Here is a 24483-nt window from a genome sequence, read left to right on the forward strand (position 1 = left end):
GAAGGGAAAAGAAGTTATTAAAATTAATTATTAAGAAAAAAATTAAAATAATTAAAAACAATGGATGGATAGAACCCTAGGACAAATGGTGGAAGCAAAGCTATACAGACAAGATCTCACACAGAAGCATACACATACACATTCACAAAAAGAGGAAAAAATCATAGATCTTGCTCTTGAAGCCCACCTCCTCAATTTGGGAGGACTCATTGTCTAAAGGAGGGAAGGAAGGAAAGAAAGAAAGAAAGAAGATAAAGTAAAACAAAATAAACTTATAAAAATAAAAATAATTATTAAGAAGAAAAATTTTAAAAAAAAAGGAAGGATAGAACCCTAGGACAAATGGTGGAAGCAAAGCTATACAGACAAAATCTCACACAGAAGCATACACATATACACTCACAAAAAGAGGAAAAGGGGAAAAAATAAGAAATCTTGCTCTCAAAGTCCACCTCCTCAATTTGGGATGATTCGTTGTCTATTCATGTATTGCACAGAGGCAGGGTACATCAGGTTGATTGTGGAGCTTTAATCCGCTGCTTCTGAGGCTGCCGGGAGAGATTTCCCTTTCTCTTCTTTGTTCTCATAGCTCCCAGGGGCTCAGCTTTGGATTTGGCCCCGCCTCTGCGTGTACGTCACAGGAGGGCGTCTGTTCTTCGCTCAGACAAGATGGGTTTAAAGGAGCCGCTGATTCGGGGCCTCTGGCTCACTCAGGCTGGGGGGAGGGAGGAGCACGGAGTGCGGGGCGAGCCTGTGGCAGCAGAGGCCGGCGTGACGTTGCACCAGCCTGAGGCGTGCCGTGCGTTCTCCCATGGGAGTTGTCCCTGGATCCCGGGACTCTGGCAGTGGCGGGCTGCACAGGCTCCCCGGCAGGGGGGTGTGGATAGTGACCTGTGCTCGCACACAGGCTTTTTGGTGGCGGCAGCAGCAGCCTTAGCGTCTCATGCCCGTCTCTGGGGTCCGTGCTTTTAGCCACGGCTCGCACCCGTCTTGGAGCTCCTTTAAGCAGCGCTCTTAATCCCGTCTCCTCGCGCACCAGGAAACAAAGAGGCAAGAAAAAGTCTCTTGCCTCTTCGGCAGGTCCAGACTTTTCCCGGACTCCCTCCCGGCTAGCCGTGGTGCGCTAACCCCCTGCAGGCTGTGTTCACGCTGCCAACCCCAGTCCTCTCCCTGCGCTCCAACCGAAGCCCGAGCCTCAACTCCCAGCCCCGCCCGCCCCGGCTGGTGAGCAGACAAGCCTCTCGGGCTGGTGAGTCCCGGTCGGCCCTGTTCCTCTGTGCGGGAATCTTGCCGCTTTGCCCTCCGCACCCCTGTTGCTCTGCACTCCTCCGCGGCTCCGAAGCTTTCCCCCTGCGCCACCCGCAGTCTCCGCCCGCAAAGGGGCTTCCTAGTGTGTGGAAACCTTTCCTCCTTCACAGCTCTCTCCCACTAGTGCAGGTCCCATCCCTATCCTTTTGTCTCTGTTTATTTTTTTTTTCTTTTGCCCTACCCAGGTACGTGGGGCTTTTCTTGCCTTTTGGGAGGTCTGAGGTCTTCTGCCAGTGTTCAGTAGGTGTTCTGTAGGAGTTGTTCCACGTGTAGATGTATTTCTGGTGTATCTGTGGTGAGGAAGGTGATCTCTGCGTCTTACTCTTCTGCCATCTTCCCGGAAGCCAAGAAATATTTAAACAAAAAAGTTTAAAAAAAATATATGTAGTAGAGGAAAAATATTAGTTTGAGTTAATACAATATTCTTATTTATTTATTTTTTTGGTTGGAGTATAGTTGATTTACAAACGGAATTCCTTTTAGGGAGGAAAATTACCTACAATAAGCAAAATATCTTTTGGGAGTAGAAAGTACATGTTCATCAGCACTGAGCTAGGCTGAGGTCTGGAGTGGTAAACTGACTAATTCACAGGATAAATGGACAGGAACGAGATGGGTCAGGTGGTAGGCAAACAGAGCTAAACTTGAGAAGAGGGGAAGTGGTAGGAGAGGGATCCAGCATCTGGAGGGAGATGTGAGCCCGAGTGGGACTGAAGAGGAATATGGCCAAAGGCTGTCTGCTATTATCTACAATGATGTCTGCATATTTTGTACTATGTCAGAAAATTCTTATTCAATAGTAGTTGTGGGTATATGACTGTTAATACACTAAAGTTATCACTAAAAATTTGACTTGTTACTTATAACTGTTGTGTTTAGGTTTAACTTCATATAACCCAACCCCGTAAATAGCAATGGTTATAAATACACAAAAGATTAGTTTCCTCTCTTGTAAAAGTTCTGAGGTAGGCAGTTCAGGACTCCTGTGGTTGCTCCACAATTATCAGGGACCAGATTCCTTTTATATTTCTGATCTGCCATCATTAGTGCACTCATTTTGAAAGATGCCTCATGGTCCAAGATGTCTGTGGCAGTGCTAGTCATCACCTCTGAGTTCCAGCAAAACAAAGAGGAAATGGCAAAAGAGCTTGCCCAGGTGTCTGTCCCTTTTTTTTTTTTATAGACAGCCAATATATTATTTTAAAAGATATATTTCTATTCACTTACTAATCAGTCTCCTTGAATTTGACTTTTTTTATTTTAATTTTTTTAACATCTTTATTGGAGTATAATTGCTTTACAGTGGTGTGTTAGTTTCTGCATTATAACAAAGTTAATCAGCTATACATATACATATATCCCCATATCTCCTCCCTCTTGCGTCTCCTTCCCACCCTCCCTAACCCACCCCTCTAGGTGGTCACAAAGCACCAAGCTGATCTCCCTGTGCTATGTGGCTGCTTCCCACTAGCTGTTTCACATTTGGTAGTGTATATATGTCCATGACACTCTCTCACTTTGTCCCAGCTTACCTTTCCCCCTCCCCAAGTCATCAAGTCCATTCTCTACATCTGCATCTTTATTCCTGTCCTGCCCGTAGGTTCTTCAGAACCATTTTTTCTTTTATTTATTTTTTTTAGATTCCATATATATGTGTTACCATATGGTATTTGTTTTTCTCTTTCTGACTTACTTCACTCTCTATGACAGACTCTAGGTCCATGCACCTCATACAAATAACTCAGTTTCATTTCTTTTTATGGCTGAGTAATATTCCATTGTATATATGTGTCACATCTTCTTTATCCATTCATCTGTTGATGGACAGCAACTTAGGTTGCTTCCATGTCCTGGCTATTGTAAATAGAGCTGCAATGAACATTGTGGTACATGACTCTTTTTGAATTATGGTTTTCTCAGGGTATATGCCCAGTAGTGGGATTGCTGGGTCATATGGTAGTTCTATTTTTAGTTTTTTATGGAACCTCCATACTGTTCTCCATAGTGTCTGTATCAGTTTACATTCCCACCAACACTGCAAGAGGGTTCCCTTTTCTCCACACTCTCTCCAGCATTTATTGTTTGTAGATTTTTTGATGATGGCCATTCTGAGTGGTGTGAGGTGATACCTCATTGTAGTTTAGATTTGCATTTCTGTAATGATTAATGATGTTGAACATTCTTTCATGTGTTTGTTGGCAATCTGTATGTCTTCTTTGGAGAAATGTCTATTTAGGTCTTCTGCCCATTTTTGGATTGAGTTTTTCGTTTTTTTGATATTGAGCTGCATGAGCTGCTTGTAAATTTTGAAGATTAATCCTTTGTCAGTTGCTTCATTTGCAAATATTTTCTCCCATTCTGAGGGTTGTCTTTTCATCTTGTTTATGGTTTCCTTTGCTGTGCAAAAGCTTTGAAGTTTCATTAGGTCACATTTGTTTATTTCTGTTTTTATTTCCATTTCTCTAGGAGGTGGGTCAAAAAGGATCTTGCTGTGATTTATGTCATAGAGTGTTCTGCCGATGTTTTCCTCTAAGAATTTTACAGTGTCTGGCCTTACATTTAGGTCTTTAATCCATTTTGAGTTTATTTTTGTGTATGGTGTTAGGGAGTGTTCTAATTTCATTCTTTTACATGTAGCTGTCCAGTTTTCCCAGCACCACTTGAAGAGCCTGTCTTTTCTCCATTGTATATTCTTGCCTCCTTTATCAAAGATAAGGTGACCATATGTGCGTGGGTTTATCTCTGGCCTTTCTATCCTGTTCCATTGATCTATATTTCTGTTTTTGTGCCAGTACCCTACTATCTTGCTTGCTGTAGCTTTGTAGTATAGTCTGAAGTCCGGGAGCCTGATTCTTCCAGCTCTGTTTTTCTTTCTCAAGATTCCTTTGTCTATTCGGGGTCTTTTTTGTTTCCATACAAATTGTGAAATTTTTTGTTCTAGTTCTGTGAAAAATGTCATTGGTAGTTTGATAGGGATTGCATTGAATCTATAGATTGCTATAGGTAGTATAGTCTTTTTCACGATGTTGATTCTTCCAATCCAAGAACATGGTATATCTCTCCATCTGTTTGTGTCATCTTTAATTTCTTTCATCAGTGTCTTATACTTTTCTGTATACAGGTCTCTTGTCCCCTTAGGTAGGCTTATTCCTAGGTATTTTATTATTTTTGTTACAATGGTAAATGGGCGTGTTTCCTTAATTTCTCTTTTAGATTTTTCATCATTAGTGTATAGGAATGCAAGATATTTCTGTGCATTAATTTTGTATCCTGCTGCTTTACCAAATTCATTGATTAACTCTAGTAGTTTTCTGGTAGCATCTATAGGATTCCCTATGTATAGTATCATGTCATCTGCAAACAGTGACAGCTTTACTTCTTCTTTTCCAATTTGGATTCCTTTTATTTCTTTTTATTCTCTGATTGTTGTGGCTAAAACTTCCAAAACTATGTTGAATAATAGTGGTGAGAATGGACATCCTTGTCTTCTTCCTGATCTTAGTGGAAATGGTTTCAGTTTTTCACCCTTGAGAACGATGTTGGCTTGTCATATATGGCCTTTATTATGTTGAGGTAAGTTCCCTCTATGCCTACTTTTTGGAGGGTTTTTATCATAAATGGGTGTTAAATTTTGTCAAAAGCTTTTCTGCATCTATTGAGATGATCATATGGTTTTTATCCTTCAGTTTGTTAATATGGTGTATCACATTGATTGTTTTGCGTATATTGAAGAATCCTTGCATTCCTGGGATAAACCCAACTTGATCATGGTGTATGATCCTTTTAATGTGCTGTTGGATTCCGTTTGCTAGTATTTTGTTGAGGATTTTTGCATCTATGTTCATCAGTGATATTGGCCTATAGTTTTCTTTCTTTGTGACATCTTTGTCTGGTTTTGGTATCAGGGTGATGGTGGCCTCATAGAATGAGGTTGGGAGTATTCCTCTCTCTGCTATATTTTGGAAGAGTTTGAGAAGGATAGGTGTTAGCTCTTCTCTAAATGTTTGATATAATTCTCCTGTGAAGCCATTTGGTCCCGGTCTTTAGTTAGTTGGAAGATTTTTAATCACAGTCTCAATTTCAGTGCTTGTGATTGGTCTATTTACATTTTCTCTTTCTTCCTGGTTCAGTCTCGAAAGCTTGTGCTTTTCTAAGAATTTGTCCATTTCTTCCAGGTTGTCCATTTTATTGGTATAGATTTGCTTGTAGTAATCTCTCATGATCTTTTGTATTTCTGCAGTGTCAGTTGTTACTTCTCCTTTCTCATTTCTCATTCTATTGATTTGAGTCTTCTCCCTTTTTTTCTTGATGAGTCTGGCTAATGGTTTATCAATCTTGTTTATCTTCTCAAAGAACTAGCTTTTAGTTTTATTGATCTTTGCTATTGTTCCCTTCATTTCTTTTTCATTTATTTCTGATCTGATCTTTATGATTTCTTTCCTTCTGCTAACTTTGGGGGTTTTTTGTTCTTCCCTCTCTAATTGCTTTAGGTGTAAGGTTAGGTTGTTTATTTGAGATGTTTCTTGTTTCCTGAGGTAGGATTGTATTGCTATAAACTTCCCTCTTAGGACTGCTTTGGCTGCATCCCATAGCTTTTGTGTCCTCGTGTTTTCATTGTCATTTTTTTCTAGGTATTTTTTAATTTCCTCTTTTATTTCTTCAGTGATCTCTTGGTTATTTAGTAGTGTATTGTTTAGCCTCCATCACTTTGTAATTTTTTTACAGATTTTTTTCTTCTAATTGATATCAAGTCTCATAACATTGTGATCAGAAAAGACACTTGATAAGATTTCAATTTTCTTAAATTTACCAAGGCTTGATTTGAGACCCAAGGTATGATCTATCCTGGAGAATGTTCCATAAGCACTTGAGAAGAAAGTGCATTCTGTTGTTTTTGGATGGAATGTCTTATAAATATCAATTAAGTCTATCTTGTTTAATGTATCATTTAAAGCTTGTGTTTCCTTATTTATTTTCATTTTGGATGATCTGTTCATTGATGAAAGTGGGGTGTTAAAGTCCTCTACTATGATTGTCTTAATGTCTATTTCCCCTTTTATGGTTGTTAGCATTTGCCTTATGTATTGAGTTGCTCCTATGTTGGGTGTATAAATATTTACAATTATTATATCTTCTTGGATTGATCCCTTGATCATTACGTAGTCTCCTTTTTTGTCTTTTGTAATAGTCTTTATTTTAAAGTCTATTTTGTCTGATATGAGAATTGCTACTCCATCATTCTTTTGATTTCCATTTGCATGGAATATCTTTGCCCATCCCCTCATTTTCAGTCTGTATGTGTCCCTAGGTCTGAAGTGGGTGTCTTGTAGAGAGCATATATATGGGTTTTGTTTTTGTATCTATTCAGCCAGTCTATGTCTTTTGGTTTGAGCGTTTAATCCATTTACATTTAAGATAGTTATTGATATGTATGTTCCTATTACCATTTTCTTAATTGTTTTGGGTTTGTTATTAGGTCTTTTCCTTGTCTTTTGTTTCCTGCCTAGAGAAGTTCTTTTAGCATTTGTTGTAAAGCTGGTTTGGTGGCACTAAATTCTCTTATCTTTTGCTTTTCTGTAAAGGTTTTAACTTCTCCGTTGAATCTGAATGAGATCCTTGCTGGGTACAGTAATCTTGGTTGTAGGTTTTTCCCTTTCATCACTATAAATATGTCCTGCCGCTCCCTTCTGGCTTGCAGAGTTTCTGCTGAAAGATCAGGTGTTAACATTATGGGGATTCCCTTGTATATTATTTGTTGTTTTTCCCTTGCCACTTTTAATATTTTTTCTTTGTATTTAATTTTTGACAGTTTGATTAATATGTGTCTTGGCGTATTTCTCCTTGGATTTATCCTGTATGGGACTCTCTGTGCTTCCTGGATTTGATTAACTATTTCCTTTCCCATATTAGGGAAGTTTTCAACTATAATCTCTTCAAATATTTTCTCAGTCCCTTTCTTTTTCTCTTCTTCTTCTGGGACCTCTATAATTAGAATGTTGGTGTGTTTAATGTTGTCCCAGAGGTCTCTGAGACTGTCCTTAATTCTTTTCATTCTTTTTTCTTTATTCTGCTCTGTGGTAGTTATTTCCACTATTTTATCTTCCAGGTCACTTATCCATTCTCCTGCCTCAGTTATTCTGCATTGATTCCTTCTAGAGAATTTTTAATTTCATTTATTGTGTTGCTCATCATTATTTGCTTGCTCTGTAGTTCTTCTAGGTCCTTGTTAAACGTTTTTTGTATTTTGTCCATTCTATTTCCAAGATTTTGGATCATCTTTACTATCATTACTCTGAATTCTTTTTCAGGTAGACTGCCTATTTCCTCTTCATTTGTTTGGTCTGGTGGGTTTTTGCCTTGCTCCTTCATCTGCTGTGTGTTTCTCTGTCTTCTCATTTTGCTTAACCTACTGTATTTGGGGTCTCCTTTTCGCAGGCTGAAGGTTTGTTGTTCCCGTTGTTTTCGGTGTCTGCCCCCAGTGGCTAAGGTTGGTTCAGTGGGTTGTGTAGGCTTCCTGGTGGAGGGGACTGGTGCCTGTGTTCTGGTGGATGAGGCTGGATTTTGTCTTTCTGGTTGGCAGGACCGCATCCGTTGGTGTCTTTTGGGGTGTCTGTGACCTTATTATGATTTTAGGCAGCCTGTCTGCTAATGGGTGGGGTTGTGTTCCTGTCTTGCTAGTTGTTTGGCATAGGGTGTCCAGTACTCTAGCTTGCTGGTCGTTGAGTGGAGCTGGGTCTTAGTGTTGAGATAGAGATCTCTGGGAGAACATTTGATATTACGTGGAGTTGAGAGGTCTCTGGTGGACCAATGTCCTGAACTTGGCTCTCCCATCTCAGAGGCACAGGCCTGACACCCAGCCGGAGCACCAAGACCCTGACAGACACACGGCTGCTAGTGTTGAAGGGTCTCCTGCAGAGGCAGGTGTTGGCTGTAGCTCACCGTGGGGACAAGGACACTCTGTCTGTCCCTTTTAATCAGTTTTCCCACCCACCCAACAACTTCTGTTTGCATTTCTTTAGCCAGAACTACTAGAACTTGTTTCTGTGTGGGAGAAAGATTCAGATAAAAATTTCATAAAAGATAAGAAATCATGAATAATGAGCATCCTTTTCCTGGATTTGTTTTATACTGATCTTCTGTTCAGATTAAAGTTCCATGAAAAAGGAAGGATTGGGCTTCCCTGGTGGCGCAGTGGTTGAGAGTCCGCCTGCTGATACAGGGGACGTGTGTTCGTACCCTGGACCAGGAAGATCCCTCATGCCGTGGAGCGGCTGGGCCTGTGAGCCATGGCCACTGAGCCTGCGCGTCCGGAGCCTGCGCTCTGCAGCAGGAGAGGCCACAACAGTGAGAGGCCCACGTACCGCAAAAAAAAAAAAAAAAAAGGAAGAATTAAGTGGATTAAGTGGTAAGAGGCAACTACTCAGCAACTTCCCTGCTTGACGAACATCTAATCATTTTTAAGATGCAGATGAAATGTCCCCTTCTCTATGAAGCCCTTTCCTAAATCACCCAGTACCTTAAATTACTTCTTCTTCTGCATTCCCAAAATATTTCACACTTACCTCTTCAACTGAATGTAGTATACTGTATTATAATTAGATTTATACATCTGTTTCCTTTAGTAGATGAAAACTTCCTGATCCAACTACTCTTTGTACTTCTCCAACACCTAACATCATACTTGACACATACTGGACAACAAATGACACATGAGAATGAAAGTAGAAAGGTAGCGGTAGATAAAAACTGAGAAGCTCTGAGAAAAGAAATAGAATAACATATTTAAAGTGTGACCAACTATCCTGGTTTGATCAGGAATCAGGGGTTTTCTGTGATTCCAGGCTTTCAGTGCCTTTTTTTTTTAAACATCTTTATTAGAATATAGTTGCTTTACAATGTTGTGTTAGTTTCTGCTGTATAACAAAGTGAATCAGCTATATGTATACATATTTCCCCATATCCCCTCCCTCTTGCGTCTCCCTCCCACCCTCCCTATCCCACCCCTCTAGGTGGTCACAAAGCACCGAGCTGATCTCCTGGGAAGATCCCAGGCAAACTGGGATGGTTGTCACCTAACACTAGAACCTGGTTGTCAACTCTAGAGATTCGAACCCTGAATCAAGCAAGAAAAAAACAAAGTCAAAGAGAGTGGCAAGATCATTTCTCCAATCGTGGTAAATGGAGTCCTTGACAGCTACAGAAAGGAATCTGGAGGCTTTGAGACTGTAAGTCATCAGGAAGGGGTCTGATTACAGGAAAGATTCAGGGTTGTTTTTATTCAAATGTGGAATTTTCCCTATTCAACCCAGAGTTATACAACAGTGATGGATGTCAATTAAAGATTGCTGAGTCAGGTAAATCATGCAGGACACTAACATGATATGATTGACATTTTCATTTCTTTAGGTCTGGCTCTGATTTTATTCCTCAGTTGTATTAATTAGAATTAATTAATAGGCTCTGCTGTCAATAATAGCGGTCCAAAATACCAGTGACTTCGGAATTCCCTCACGGTCCAGTGGTTAGGACTCGGTGCTTTCACTGCCATGGCCGGGGTTCAATCCCTGGTCTGGGAACTAGGATCCCACATGCCATGCAGTGCGGCCAAAACCAAAAAACAACAAAAAAGCAAACAAAACCAAAACCCCCCCAAAACCCCAAAATACCAGTGGCTTAAACAACAGAGGAGTTTATTTCTCTCTTGAGTATATGACTGGATTAATAAGGTGGCTTTGCTCTGTAATGTTACCAAAGCTCCAGGCTCCATCCATCTGGTTGTTCCACCATCTCTAGGAGACTGCTCTTTCTACATGGTCCATTATGTTCCCATTCCAGGGCATTAGAAATGAGATGCAACCTGCGAGGTGTATACATCCCCTCCGTTCACATCCCACTGACCAGCACTCTGTGGCCTCATCTAAGTGTGAGAGTGGATGGAAGTGTCGTTATTCAGAGTGGCCATGTGCCCAGGTTAATAATAGGATCTGTTACTTTAGAAGAAGGGGAGCAGGGATACAGGAATATCTAGAATTCTCTGCCACACTAGTCAACATAGTACCAGCAAATGATTATGCCTCACTGTTATAATAAACACAAATATTACGATTTTGCTTTTCAAAAAGCATCAAGTGTAAACATTAATCATCCCTACAGAGAACCTGCCTCCAGCGGACTATGAGGTCTGAACCCAGGAATCACCTCCTCACAGGTGAGAAGAAGAAATACACAGCCTGGCAAAGCAAAGACTTTAAACACCCAAACTCACAGGGTGATAGCAACTATCACAGAAGCCCAAAGGCTGGAGTGAGGAGGAGGATGAAAAATGAAGAAAAATATACTAAAGCAAAGTTAGAGTGTAGTAGCTGAGAGCTAGAACACCTGGATTAATCCTGGCTCTGCCACTCACTAATTCTGATTGTGTGATCTTGGACAAGTGACCTAGCTTATCTGTGCCTTCTGTACCTAGAAAACTACTATAATAATAGTTTCACACCTATGGAATTATTATCATAATAATCATATGTTATAGGATGGTAGTAAGGATTAAATCAGTTAAATTTCTTAGAACAGTGACTGGTACATAGAGGGCATTCAAAAACTGTTAGCTATCATCATTGTCTTATGGTTTCGTCGAGGGCTAGATATCACAAAGTCCAACCTAATTTTTTTTTTTTTTTCTTTTGCGGTACGTGGGCCTCTCACTGTTGTGGCCTCTCCCGTTGCGGAGCATAGGCTCCGGACGTGCAGGCTCAATGGCCATGGCTCACGGGCCCAGCTGCTCCGCGGCATGTGGGATCTTCCTGGACTGGGGCACGAACCCGTGTCCCCTGCATCGGCAGGCGGACTCTCAACCACTGCGCCACCAGGGAAGCCCCCAACCTAATTTTTAAATCAATCTGTAAACTGTTTATTTTCCTGGAGCAAGGCATAATAAATTGGCAGATAAGTAACAGTAAAACCAACAAAAGCAAGGTCCTCATTTATGTACATTCTGAAGTGAGACGGATAGAATGATAAGAGTTTCCCATTTAGTTATTCAACAAATTTTTTAAATCTTTTTTTAAATTTAATTTAATTTTTATATAGCATGTTCTTACTAGTTATCTGTTTTATATGTATCAGTGTATACATGTCAATCCCAGCCTCCCAATTCATCCCACCACCACCGCCCCCCAACAAATTTCTATTAAATAGTTTCCATATGCCAGGTACCATGCAGGGTATTTGGAATTATTCCTCTCATTTATATGCCTTAAGTAGAATGCACTCTATAACGTAAAATGCAAAGAAAATATAAAGGATCATTCTTCTTACCCAATAAGAGGTCTGGGTGTGGCAGACCTGGTCTAGAATAACTTGGCAATACTATCAATGAACAAGGTCCCAGCTCTCTTCCTCTTCTGCTATCAGAGTGATGACTGACGTACTGCAAGAAAGGTATAGCAAAAAAAAAAAAAAAAAAGAAAAAAAAAAAGAAAGGTATAGCAGAGAACAGTCTGACCAAATGCTCTGCCTTGCTGAAACAGGGACCACTAGCCTTCCAGGCTCCAGGAGGTGGATCTTTAAAGCCCTCTGTCAAACACTTAGTTTCCCATTTTACTTGCAGCATTCCACTACAGGTTAGGAACTGTGTTTGGCTTCTAACGACAGGGACTCAAACGCCAGTGGCTCAGTAAATTGTTTCCCTTTTCTCAAATAATGGCAAGCTGGGGTGAGGTGATCCAGGGCTGGAACAGAGGTTCTTCTGTGTCACTGGGGACTCAGGATCTTCGTATCTTTCTGCTCAGTTATCCTGAGCATGTACTTGGGGCACAAGATGGCTAATCCACTTCTGCATGACCTCTGCGTTCCTAGCAAGAGAAAGAACGTGAAGGGCAGGAGGCACCTATAGGCTGAGCACCTATCTTCACCCTTTCAAAGGCCTTTCCCAGAAGTGCCACCTAGCAACTAGATAACAACTCATTGGACAGAATATGTGATCATCGCAGCTCCAGGAAACTAGGAAAATTTGTGTTTTTAGCCAAGTCCAGGCACACTGCCTCTCTGAACTAAGTTGGAGATATTTCGGTAAAAAAAGAAGGGGAGAAAGAGTATTGGGTAGGCATCTAGCAGTGACTTCCAGAAACCAATGGTCCACCCAGTACTGGGCTTCATCTCACTATATGAAGATACATGACTGGCTTTTAAGATTTGATCCTGCAAAGGACCAACCATGGTCTTGGAAACATCAGATCAATACAGATTCGCCTATATCTTCCCAGACATCTCTTCTGGTAATAAAGATGTTTTCAATTTATATAGGATTCTTTCTCTGGTTATTTAACAAGTTAGTGGGATTTAAAAATGTATTAAAATTGCTTCAGATCCATCACTGTCATGAATGATGTTAGGAAGTATTTGCCAGAAGCCAAACATTTGAACAGCTTTAAGCACGGCATCAGAAAAACTACAATTACACTCAGGAAAGAGCTGCTTGAGGTGCGACATCAAAATGCAGTTCCCCGGGCAACTGAGACGGAGATACATTCAATAACGCAGAGCTTCCAAGAATTGCTAAGATCATCCAGAATTTGCAACACCATTTATTTATTTTTCATTGACAGTTAAATTACCACTTGAAAGCATCTGCTGACTAGCAAACAAATCCTTGATTCTGGATAAACTAGGCATCCTCCAGAAATAACTCCCACACTTATTGATAGAGGGGATCAGGGAGAAGACATGAGCCTGGAAATATGTGGCTGGATGTACAGCCTTGCCATCAGACCCGGCTGTGTTGGAGATGGCACTCTTTGCAGATAAATGTTGGTCAGTGTTCAGGTCATCTTTGTCTCAGATGACAGAGCGCCAGCCCAGTGTTCTCATCATACATGAGTCTGACAACCTTTTATTGAACTGTGCCATTTCACAATGCCTGGTTGGGAACTCAACAAATAAGGTGTTTACTAGGAAACAATATTCAGCAAAATGCATTGTCTAAAGTATAATTCTGTACTTCCATGATCGGGGGTTGCACCAACTGTGCTTAAAAAAAAAAATCAAACTCACAGTATTTACAACACAGTATTTACAATACAGTATTTACAATACACTTAACACAATCTATTACTGAAAAGCTTGAAACAAATCATATTCTTATGGATTTACATTATAATTTCAGATATATTTTATTTCAACTTCTGATTAGTTTTCAGTTAATAAGAGATAACACTAAGTTTTTTCTGGTCTGTACTTAGGTTCCCTTAAGTAAATTAGCAGTTAAATACTCATTTTCCAAGGGATCTTTCTATAATCAGAATATTCTTTTTGTATTTTAAACACTCTTGCCATTAACAATGGCTAACATTTATCACTCAATTGTTCTGTCTCTAGTACTGTTGCTAAATTCTCTACATAGATTATCTCAAACTCCCACAACAAGCCTATGAAGAATATTCTATTATTAGTATACTCATTTTACAGATGAGGAATCTGAGGCTTAAAGAAGTTAAGAAATGTGCCCGTGGTCAACAAGCTGATAACCGATGGAGGCAAGGGCACGAACTCAGGGAGGGTGACACCTCAAATTGTTTCTTAACCACTACATGACATGGCCCTTATTTTTTCTAATTTGTGAGCTTACCCGGTTTTACTTTTTTTTCTTAATAAATTTATTTACTTATTTATTTATTTTTGGCTGCATTGGGCCTTCGTTGCTGTACCTGGACTTTCTCTAGTTGTGGCGAGCCGGGGTTACTCTTCATTGCAGTGTGCGGGCTTCTCATTGTGGTGGCTTCTCTTGTTGTGCAGCATGGGCTCTGGTGTGCTGGCTCAGTAGTTGTGGCTCATGGGCTCTAAAACGTAGGCTCAGTAGTTGTGGCCCACGGGCTTAGCTGCTCCGTGGCATGTGGGATCTTCCCGGACCAGCGATCGAACCTGTGTCCCCTGCATTGGCAGGAGGATTCTTAACCACGTGCCACTAGGGAAGTCCCCAGTTTTACTTTTTAAGTGGCAATAAAGTCTCTAGAATTCTTCCAAAAGCAATGAAAAAAAAAATCACATATGCCTTAGAGGTAACAACATTAAAGAACTTGTTGAATGAATGAATGGAAGCTCCTTGAAGGCAGGGAGTTTTTGTTTCTTTTGTTCACTGTTGTACTCCTTTATGCCTTATACACACCCTGGCATGTAGCAGATGGTCACTGAATATTTGTTGAATGACACCTAATCCTGATGGCATCATGAGGGCAATCTTTCTCCATGTCAGTAGAGCCCCTCTCTGAAATTTAACTCTGCCAGAGTAGATTACAAGCTTAATTTTTGTTAATCTTTAAAACCACAAATATTTTGCACATTGCAGGTGATAGACCAAAAAGGACAAATACCTGATTCTGGAACTGACTGAAATCCTGAGTGACTTGGCTCAAAGTGAAAACATTTGGACAATTATATGAAATTTAAAATATCTCCTCCTTGGCTTGGATTCTCAATCTCAATGTTCTCATCTGGTTTGGGATCCAGTATAGAATAGGGGAAACTGTCTCCAGGGAGTCTTCTATCTGTGCCTACTGATATGGACAAGGTTAGATGGCATATGGATGGAAAGAGGCTTGTTGTATTGTAATACACCTGTGGGTGGGCAGGTGGTCCTGAACCAGGGCAGTAAGTGGAGGAGGGGATCCCAGGACTGAAGCTCCACTCCCAGCCCCATCATCAAGCAGACTAAAGAATGCTTCACATTCAGCTCTCCCTATGAATTCAACCTAAGGCACCTCAGAGTGTGACAGCTTGTGTTGCCTGACCTTTTTTTTATAGCTCATCAGGAAACAGAAGCTTGGATTTTGTCCTCTCTGACCATATTTCCTGTGCTGCAATTAACATGTGGTACACCCAGAGAAGAATCATTGCTAAAACAGCCTTCAGTGTGTTTTTTTTTTTTGGCGGTACGCGGGCCTCTCACTGTTGTGGCCTCTCCCATTGCGGAGCACAGGCTCCGGACGCGCGCCTGCGCGCGGCCATGGTTCACGGGCCCAGCCGCTCCGTGGCATGTGGGATCTTCCCGGACCGGGGCACGAACCCGTGTCCCCTGCATCGGCAGGCGGACTCTCAACCACTGCGCACCAGGTAAGCCCACCTTCAGTGTTTTAAATCAGTGGCATTTACCTGATTGCTCACTGTGGGCATCAGGATCCAATCTTCGGTTGGGGTTCCACATGGCTTATTCTGTACTTGGGACTTTTTTTATTTTTCGGTCCTGCTGCGGCTTGGGGGATCTTAGTTCCCCAACCAGGGATTGAACTGGGCCAAGCGCAAAGTCCTAACCACTGGACCACCAGGGAATTCCGACGTACTTGGGACTTTAAAGTGATTTATAACCGAACCTACCCAGCAGGCTGAGAACCAAATACAGTTTATTGGATCAGTAACTATGAATACCATGCAGTGGCATCCCAGTGTGAATTTCTAATTCTTCACTACAAACTGGTTGAAACCCTTTGCCAAATGGCATCCTACCAGAAATACTATTTTTAATAGAAACACTTAAATTCATTTTATTTGAATTTAATAGAAGAAAAGGGATCTGAAGCAAATCTGAAGGAATCTATTTTGAAAAATCTGTATTAGTAAGGATTCTCCAGAGAAACAAAGCCAATAGGATATAAATATATATATAAGAGGAGATTTATTATAGGAATTGGCTCACATGGTCATGGTGGATGAGAAGTCCCATGATCTACCATCTACAAGCTGGAAGGCCAGGAAAGCCAGTGCTGTAATTCAGCCTGAGTCCAAAGGCCTGGGAACAGGGGTGGAGTGAGGGGGCGCTGATGGTGTAAGCCATGATCTGAGTTGGAAAGCCGAGGAACCAGAAGCACTCACTGATGATTGAGGCCCAGGGCAGGAGAAGACGGATCTCTCAGCTCAAGCTGAGAGAGTGAATTTGCTTTTCCCCTGCCTTTTTGTTCTATTTGGGCTCTCAAGGAGTTGAATGATGCCCACTTGCATTGGGGAGGGCAATCTTCTTTACTCAGTTCACTAATTCAAAGGCTAATCTCTTCTGGAAACACCCTCCCAGACATGCCTAGGAATGTTTGACCAGATATTTGGGCATCCCTTAGCCCAGTCAAGTTGACACAAAATTTCTTCACTCCCCCAGTAATATTTCTTTAACAATCTCTCTGAAGTTAAAAAAAAAAAAGAAATTATAAACTCCATGAAGATTTTTTTACTACTATGTTTCAGTTTAAAGAATATTATTGACTTCTTTTTCTGAAGGGTGAAGACTGTACCTATCTCCTTTTCTCCAATTCTTAGTTTTGGTTGGTTGTATTCTTATTCTCATGTTGTCCAGGTTCGCACTGTTCCTGTTCTTCTGTTTGTAATGATGATTATCAAAGTTATCTAGTATTGGCTTTATACTTAGCACTGTTTTCATATTTAAATATTTTAAATTGGTTTTATACTTAAATGTTTACCATAATTTCTTCACTCTTGAGTTCTTTATTTTGATTATCTCAATTAGCGAGATCTCAAGTCAAGTGGTTTTCTCAATAAGGAACTTATAGGAGTTGTGCTTTCTGAGTTCATACATCTTTGAGATGGTGCACCCTTATAACTTGAATGCTTTCTTCATTGAGTATAGCTTACTTTCCTTAAAGCTATAAAGCTGCCTCCTCCAAATTTTTGTTTGTTTGTTTTTTGGCAATGGACATTGCTGTGGAAAATTTGGAGAGTAGCCTATGTCCTTACTCCCAACCCCTTTCTTTTAGGCGATTTGTTGTTTTGGTTTGGCTTGGTTTTTGCCTGGATGCTTAAAACACTCTATTCTTGAAGCTGTCTTTCAAATTCAAAATTTTATCTAGCTTGGAGTTAAGCCTTCTGTCTCAATGTTTTCTAGAAAGCTATTGGGTTGGCCAAAAAGTTCATTCGGGTTTTTCTGAAACATGCAAAAACCCGAATGAATTTCTTTTTGCCAATCAAATATATATATTTTTTGCCAACTGTATTTTTAAGAGAACTGACTTTTTTTTATTGAGATATAAGTCACACACCATAAAGTTCATCCTTTTCAAGTGTACAGTTCAGTGATTTTTAGTATATTCACAAAATTATGCAACCGTCACCACTATCTAATTCCAAAGAATGTTTATGACCCCAAAAGAAACCCCATACCTGTTAGTGGTCACTCCCTATTCCCCATTCTGCCCAGGCCATGGCAACCACTAATTTACTTTCTATCTTTATGCATTTGCTTATTCTGAACATTTCATGTAATAGTATCACACAGTATGTGACGATTTGCACCTGACTTTTTTCACTTGGGATAATGTCTTCAAGATTCATTCATGTGGGACTTCCCTGGTGGCACAGTGGTTAAGAATCTGCCTGCCAGTGCAGGGGACACGGGTTCAATCCCTGGTCCAGGAAGATCCCACATGCCGCGGAGCAACTAAGCCTGTGCACCACAACCACTGAACCTGTTCTCTAGAGCCCGCGAGCCACAACTACTGAGCCCGTGCACCTAGAGTCTGTGCTCCACAACAGGAGAAGCCACTGCAATGAGAAGCCTGCACACTGCAATGAAGAGTTGCTGCCAGCATGCAGCAACAAAGACGCAACGCAGCCAAATAAGCAAATAAATACATTAAAAAGAGATTTATCCATGTTATAGGCTATGTTAGTATTCAGTTACTTCATTTTTATGGCTGAATAGTATGCCAGTGCATGTATATATCACACTTTGTTTATCCATTCATCAGTTGATGAACATTTGGGTTGTTTCCACTTTCTGGATATTATGAATACTGGTGCTATAAGCATTCATGTATAAGTTTTTGTATAGATATATGTTTTTATTACTCTTGGGTTTATACCTGCTGTAGAATTGCTGGGTTATATGGGAACTCTATGTTTAATGATTTAAGGAACTGCCAGACTGTTTTTTAAAGTAGCTGGACTATTCTATATTTCTACCAGAAGTGTATAAGGATACTAATTTCTTTAGTTCTCAGAAACACTTGTTATTACCTATCTTTTTGAATATAGCCATCCTAGTGGGTATGAGGTAGTATTCAGTCATACCCTAATTTACATTTCCTTGATGGCTAATGATGTTGCGCATCTCTTCTCATGCTTATTGGCCATGTGTATGTCTTCTCTGGAGAGACGTCTATCCAAATCCTTTGCCCATTTTAAAATTAGATTATTGGTCCTTTTATTATTAAGTAGTACGAGTTCTTATATATTCTAGATACTAGTCCCATATCAGATATATGATTTGCAAATATTTTCTCCCAACTGTGGGTTGTTTTTTTCCTCTCTTGATAGTGTCCTTTGAAGCATAACAATTTTTAATTTGGTGAAGTCTAATTTATCTTTTTTTTTTCTTTTGTTGCTTCCACTTTTGGTGTCATTTCTAGTAAATCTAATTGCCTAATCCAAGGTTATGAAGATTAATGCCTATGTTTTCTTCTAAAAGGTTTGTAATTTTTGTTCTTAGATTTAGTCTTTGATCTATTTTGAGCTGATTTTTTGTATGTAGCATGAGATAGAGATCCAACTTAGTTCTTTCCCTTTTTTAATTTAATTAATTAATTTACTTATTTTAGGCTGCGTTGGGTCTTTGTTGCTGCGTGCGGGCTTTCTCTAGTTGTGGTGAGTGGGGGCTACTCTTCGTTGTGTTGTGCAGAATCTAGGCCCACGGGCTTCAGTAGTTGTGGCATGTGGGCTTCAGTAATTGTGGCTTGTGGGCTCTAGAGCACAGGCTCAGTAGTTGTGGTGCACAGGCTTAGTTGCTCTGCAGCATGTGGGATCTTCCTGGACCAGGGCTCGAACCCATGTCCCCTGCATTGGCAGGTGGATTCTTAACCACTGTGCCACCATGGAAGTCCCAACTTATTTCTTTTGCTACATGCAAAAGGATATACAATTGTCCCAGTACCATTTGTTGAAAAGGCTCTTCTTTACCCCATTGAATTGTCTTGGCACCCTTCTTGAAAATCAGTTGAGATTAGGAACCAAGATGGTGGAGTAGAAGGATGTGCTCTCACTCCCTCTTGTGAGAACACCAGAATCACAACTAGCTGGACAATCATCGACCAGAAGACACTGGAACTCACCAAAAAAGATACCCCACAGCCAAAGACAAAGGAAAAGCCACAATGAGATGGCAGGAGGGGCGCAAACACAGTAAAATCAAATCCCGTAACTGCTGGGTGGGTGACTTACAGACTGGAGAACACTTATACCACAGAAGTCCACTCACTGGAGTGAAGGTTCTGAGCCCCACGTCAGGTTCCCAACCTGGGGGTCTGGCAATGGGAGGAGGAATTCCTAGAGAATCAGACTTTGAAGGCTAGTGGGATTTGACTGCAGGACTTCGACAGGACTGGGGGAAACAGAGACTTCACTCTTGGAGGGCACACACAAAGTAGTGTGTGCATCGGGACCCAGGGGAAGGAGCAGTAACCCGAGGGGAGATTGAACCAGACCAACCTGCTAGTGTTGGAGGGTCTCCTGCAGAGGCAGACTGTGGCTGTGGCTCACAGTGGGGACTAGGACACTGGCAGCAGAAGTTCTGGGAAGTACTCCTTGGCGTGAGCCCTCCCAGAGTCCGCCATTAGCCCCATCAAAGAGCCCAGGTAGGCTCCAGTGTTGGGTTGCCTCAGGCCAAACAACCAACAGGGAGGGAACCCAGCCCCACCCATCAGCAGTTAAACAGATTAAAGTTTTACTGAGCTCTGCCCACCAGAGCAACAGTCAGCTCTACCCACCACCAGTCCCTCCCATCAGGAAACTTGCACAAGCCTCTTAGATAGCCTCATCCACCAGAGGGCAGACGGCAAAGCAAGAAGAACTACAATCCTGCAGTTTGTGGAACAAAAACCACATTCACAGAAAGATAGACAACATGAAAAGGTAGAGGGCTATGTACCAGATGAAGGAACAAGATAAAACCCCAGAAAAACAACTAAATGAAGTGGAGATAGGCAACCTTCCAGAAAAAGAATTCAGAATAATGATTGTGAAGATGATCCAGGACCTCGGATAAAGAATGGAGGCAAAGATCAAGAAGATGCAAGAAATGTTTAACAAAGACCTACAAGAATTAAAGGACAAACAAACGGAGATGACCAATACAATAACTGAAATGAAAACTACACTAGAAGGAATCAATAGCAGAATAACTGAGGCAGAGTGTGGATAAGTGCCCTGGAAGACAGAATGGTGGAATTCACTGATGCGGAACAGAATAAAGAAAAAAGAATGAAAAGAAATGAAGACAGCCTAAGAGACCTCTGGGACAACATTAAATGGAACAACATTCACATTATAGGGGTCCCAGAAGGAGAAGAGAGAGAGAAAGGACCCAAGCAAATATTTGAAGAGATTACAGTCAAAAACTTCCCTAACATGGGAAAGGAAATAGCCACCCAAGTCCAGGAAGCACATCCCATACAGGATAAACCCAAGGAGAAACACGCCGAGACACATAGTAATCAAACTGGCAAAAATTAAAGACAAAGAAAAATTATTGAAAGCAGCAAGGGAAAAACGACAAATAACATACAAGGGAACTCCCATAAGGTTAACAACTGATTTCTCAGCAGAAACTCTACAAGCCAGAAGGGAGTGGCATGATATACTTAAAGTGCTGAAAGGGAAGAACCTACAACCAAGATTACTCTACCTGGCAAGGATCTCATTCAGATTTGATGAAGAAATCAAAAGCTTTACAGACAAGCCAAAGCTAAGAGAATTCAGCACCACCAAAGCAGCTCTACAACAAATGCTAAAGGAACTTCTCAAAGTGGGAAACACAAGAGAAGAAAAGGACCTACAAAAACAAACCCAAAACAATTAAGAAAATGGTCATAGGAACATACATATCGATAATTACCTTAAACGTGAATGGATTAAATGCTCCAACCAAAAGACACAGGCTTGCTGAATGGATACAAAAACAAGACCTATCTATATGCTGTCTACAAGAGACCCACTTCAGACCTAGGGACACATACAGACTGAAAGTGAGGGGATGGAAAAAGATATTCCATGCAAATGGAAATCAAAAGAAAGCTGGAGTAGCAATACTCGTTTCAGATAAAATAGACTTTAAAATAAAGAATGTTACAAGAGACAAGGAAGGACACTACATAATGATCAAGGGATCAATCCAAGAAGAAGATATAACAATTATAAATATATATGCACCCAACATAGGAGCACCTCAATACATAAGGTAACAGCTAAGAGCTATAAAAGAGGAAATCAACAGTAACACAGTAATAGTGGGGGACTTTAACACCTCACTTACACCAATGGACAGATCATCCAAAATGAAAATAAATAAGGAAACACAAGCTTTAAATGACACAATAGACCAGATAGATTTAATTGATATTTATAGGACATTCCATCCAGAAACAGCAGATTACACTTTCTTCTCAAGTGCTCATGGAACGTTCTCCAGCATAGATCACATCTTGGGTCACAAATCAAGCCACAGTAAATTTAAGAAAATTGAAATCATATCAAACATCTTTTCTGACCACAACACTATGAAATTAGAAATGAATTACAGGGAAAAAAAACGTAAAAAACACAAACACGTGGAGGCTAAAAAATACATTACTAAGTAACCAAGAGATCACTGAAGAAATCAAAGAGGAAATCAAAAAATACCTAGAGACAAATGACAATGAAAACACGATGATCCAAAACCTATGGGATGCGGCAAAAGCAGTTCTAAGAGGGAAGCTTATAGCTATACAAGCCTACCTCAAGAAACAAGAAAAATCTCAAATAAACAATCTGACCTTACACCTAAAGGAACTAGAGAAAGAAGAAAAAATAAAACCGAAAGTTAGCAGAAGGAAAGAATTCATAAAGATCAGAGCAGAAATAAATGAAACAGAAACAAAGAAAACAATAGCAAAGATCAATAAAACTAAAAGCTGGTTCTTTGAGAAGATAAACAAAATTGATAAACCATTAGCCTGACTCATCAAGAAAAAGAGGAAGGGCTTCCCTTGTGGCGCAGTGGTTGAGAGTCCGCCTGCCAATGCAGGGGACACAGGTTTGTGCCCTGGTCTGGGAAGATCCCACATGCCGCGGAGCGGCTGGGCCCGTGAGCCATGGCCGCTCAGCCTGCATGTCCGGAGGCTGTGCTCCACAACGGGAGAGGCCACAACAGTGAGAGGCCCACGTACCACACACACAAAAAAAAAAAAAAAAAAAAAAGAAAAAGAGGGAGAGGACTCAAATCAATAAAATTAGAAATGAAAAAGGAGAAGTTACAATAGACACCGCAGAAATACAAAGCATCCTAAGAGACTACTACAGGCAACTCTATGCCAATAAAATGGACAACCTGGAAGAAATGAACAAATACTTAGAATGGTATAGGTTTCCAAGACTGAACCAGGAAGAAATAGAAAATATGAACAGACCAATCACAAGTAATGAAATTGAAACTGTGATTAAAAATCTTCCAACAAACAAAAGTCCAGGACCAGATGGCTTCACAGGTGAATTCTATCAAATATTTAGAGAAGAGCTAATACCCATCCTTCTCAAACTCCTCCTAAAAATTGCAGAGGAAGGAACACTCCCAAACTCATTCTATTAGGCCACCATCACCCTGATACCAAAACCAGACAAAGATACTACAAAAAAAGAAAATTACAGACCAATATCCCTGATGAATATAGATGCAAAAATCCTCAACAAAATACTAGCAAACAGAATTCAACAACACATTAAAAGGATCACACACCATGATCAAGTGGGATTTATCCCAGGGATGCAAGGATTCTTCAATATATGTAAATCAATCAATGTGATAAATCATATTAACAAATTGAAGAATAAAAACCATATGATCATCTCAATAGATGCAGAAAAAGCTTTTGACAAAATTCAACACCAATTTATGATAAAACCTCTCCAGAAAATGGGCAGAAAGGGAAACTACCTCAACATAATAAAGACCATATATGACAAACCCACAGCAAACATCATTCTCAATGGTGAAAAACTGAAAGCATTTCCTCTAAGATCAGGAGCAAGACAAGGATGTCCACTCTCACCTCTATCATTCAACATAGTTTTGGAAGTCCTAGCCACGGCAATCAGAGAAGAAAAAGAAATAAAAGGAATACAAATTGGAAAAGAAGAAGTAAAAGTGTCACTTTTGCAGATGACATGATACTATACATAAAGAATCCTAAAGATGCCACCAGAAAACTACTAGAGGTAATCAATGAATTTGGTGAAGTTGCAGGATACAAAATTAATGCACAGAAATCTCTTGCATTCCTATACACTAACGATGAATAATCTGAGAGAGAAATTAAGGAAACACTCACATTTACCATTGCAACAAAAAGAATAAAATACCTAGGAATAAACTTACCTAGGGAGACAAAAGACCTGTATGCAGAAAAGTATAAGACACTGATGAAAGAAATTAAAGATTATAGCTACAGATGGAGAGGTATACCATGTTCTTGGGTTGGAACAATCAATATTGTGAAAATGACTCTACTGCCCAAAGCAATCTACAGATTCAGTGCAATCCCTATCAAATTACCAATGGCATTTTTTACAGAACTAGAACAAAAAACCTTAAAATTTGTATGGAAACACAAAAGACCCCGAATAGCCAAAGCAATCTTCAGAACGAAAAACAGAGCTGGAGGAATCAGGTTCCCTGACTTCAGACTATACGACAAAGGTACAGTAATCAAGAGAATACGGTACTGGCACAAAAACAGGAACATAGATAAATGGAACAAGATAGAAAGCCCAGAGATAAATCCAGGCACCTATGGTCAACTAATCTATGACAAAGGAGGCTAGCATATACAATGGAGAAAAGACACCCTCTTCAATTAGTGGTGCTGGGAAAACTGGACAGCTACATGTAAAAGAATGAAATTAGAACACTTCCTAACACCATACACAAAAATAAACTCAAAATGGATTCGAGACCTAAATGTAAGACCGGACACTATAAAACTCTTAGATGAAAACAGAACATAGGCATAACAGTCTATGACATAAATCACAGCAAGATCTTTTTTGTTCCACCTCCTAGAGTAATGGAAATAAAAACAAAAATAAACAAATGGGACCTAATGAAACTTAAAAGCTTTTGCACAGCAAAGGATAACATAAACAAGATGAAAAGAC

This window comes from Lagenorhynchus albirostris, chromosome 1 (assembly GCF_949774975.1).
Source record: "Lagenorhynchus albirostris chromosome 1, mLagAlb1.1, whole genome shotgun sequence".
Lineage (NCBI taxonomy): Eukaryota > Metazoa > Chordata > Mammalia > Artiodactyla > Delphinidae > Lagenorhynchus > Lagenorhynchus albirostris.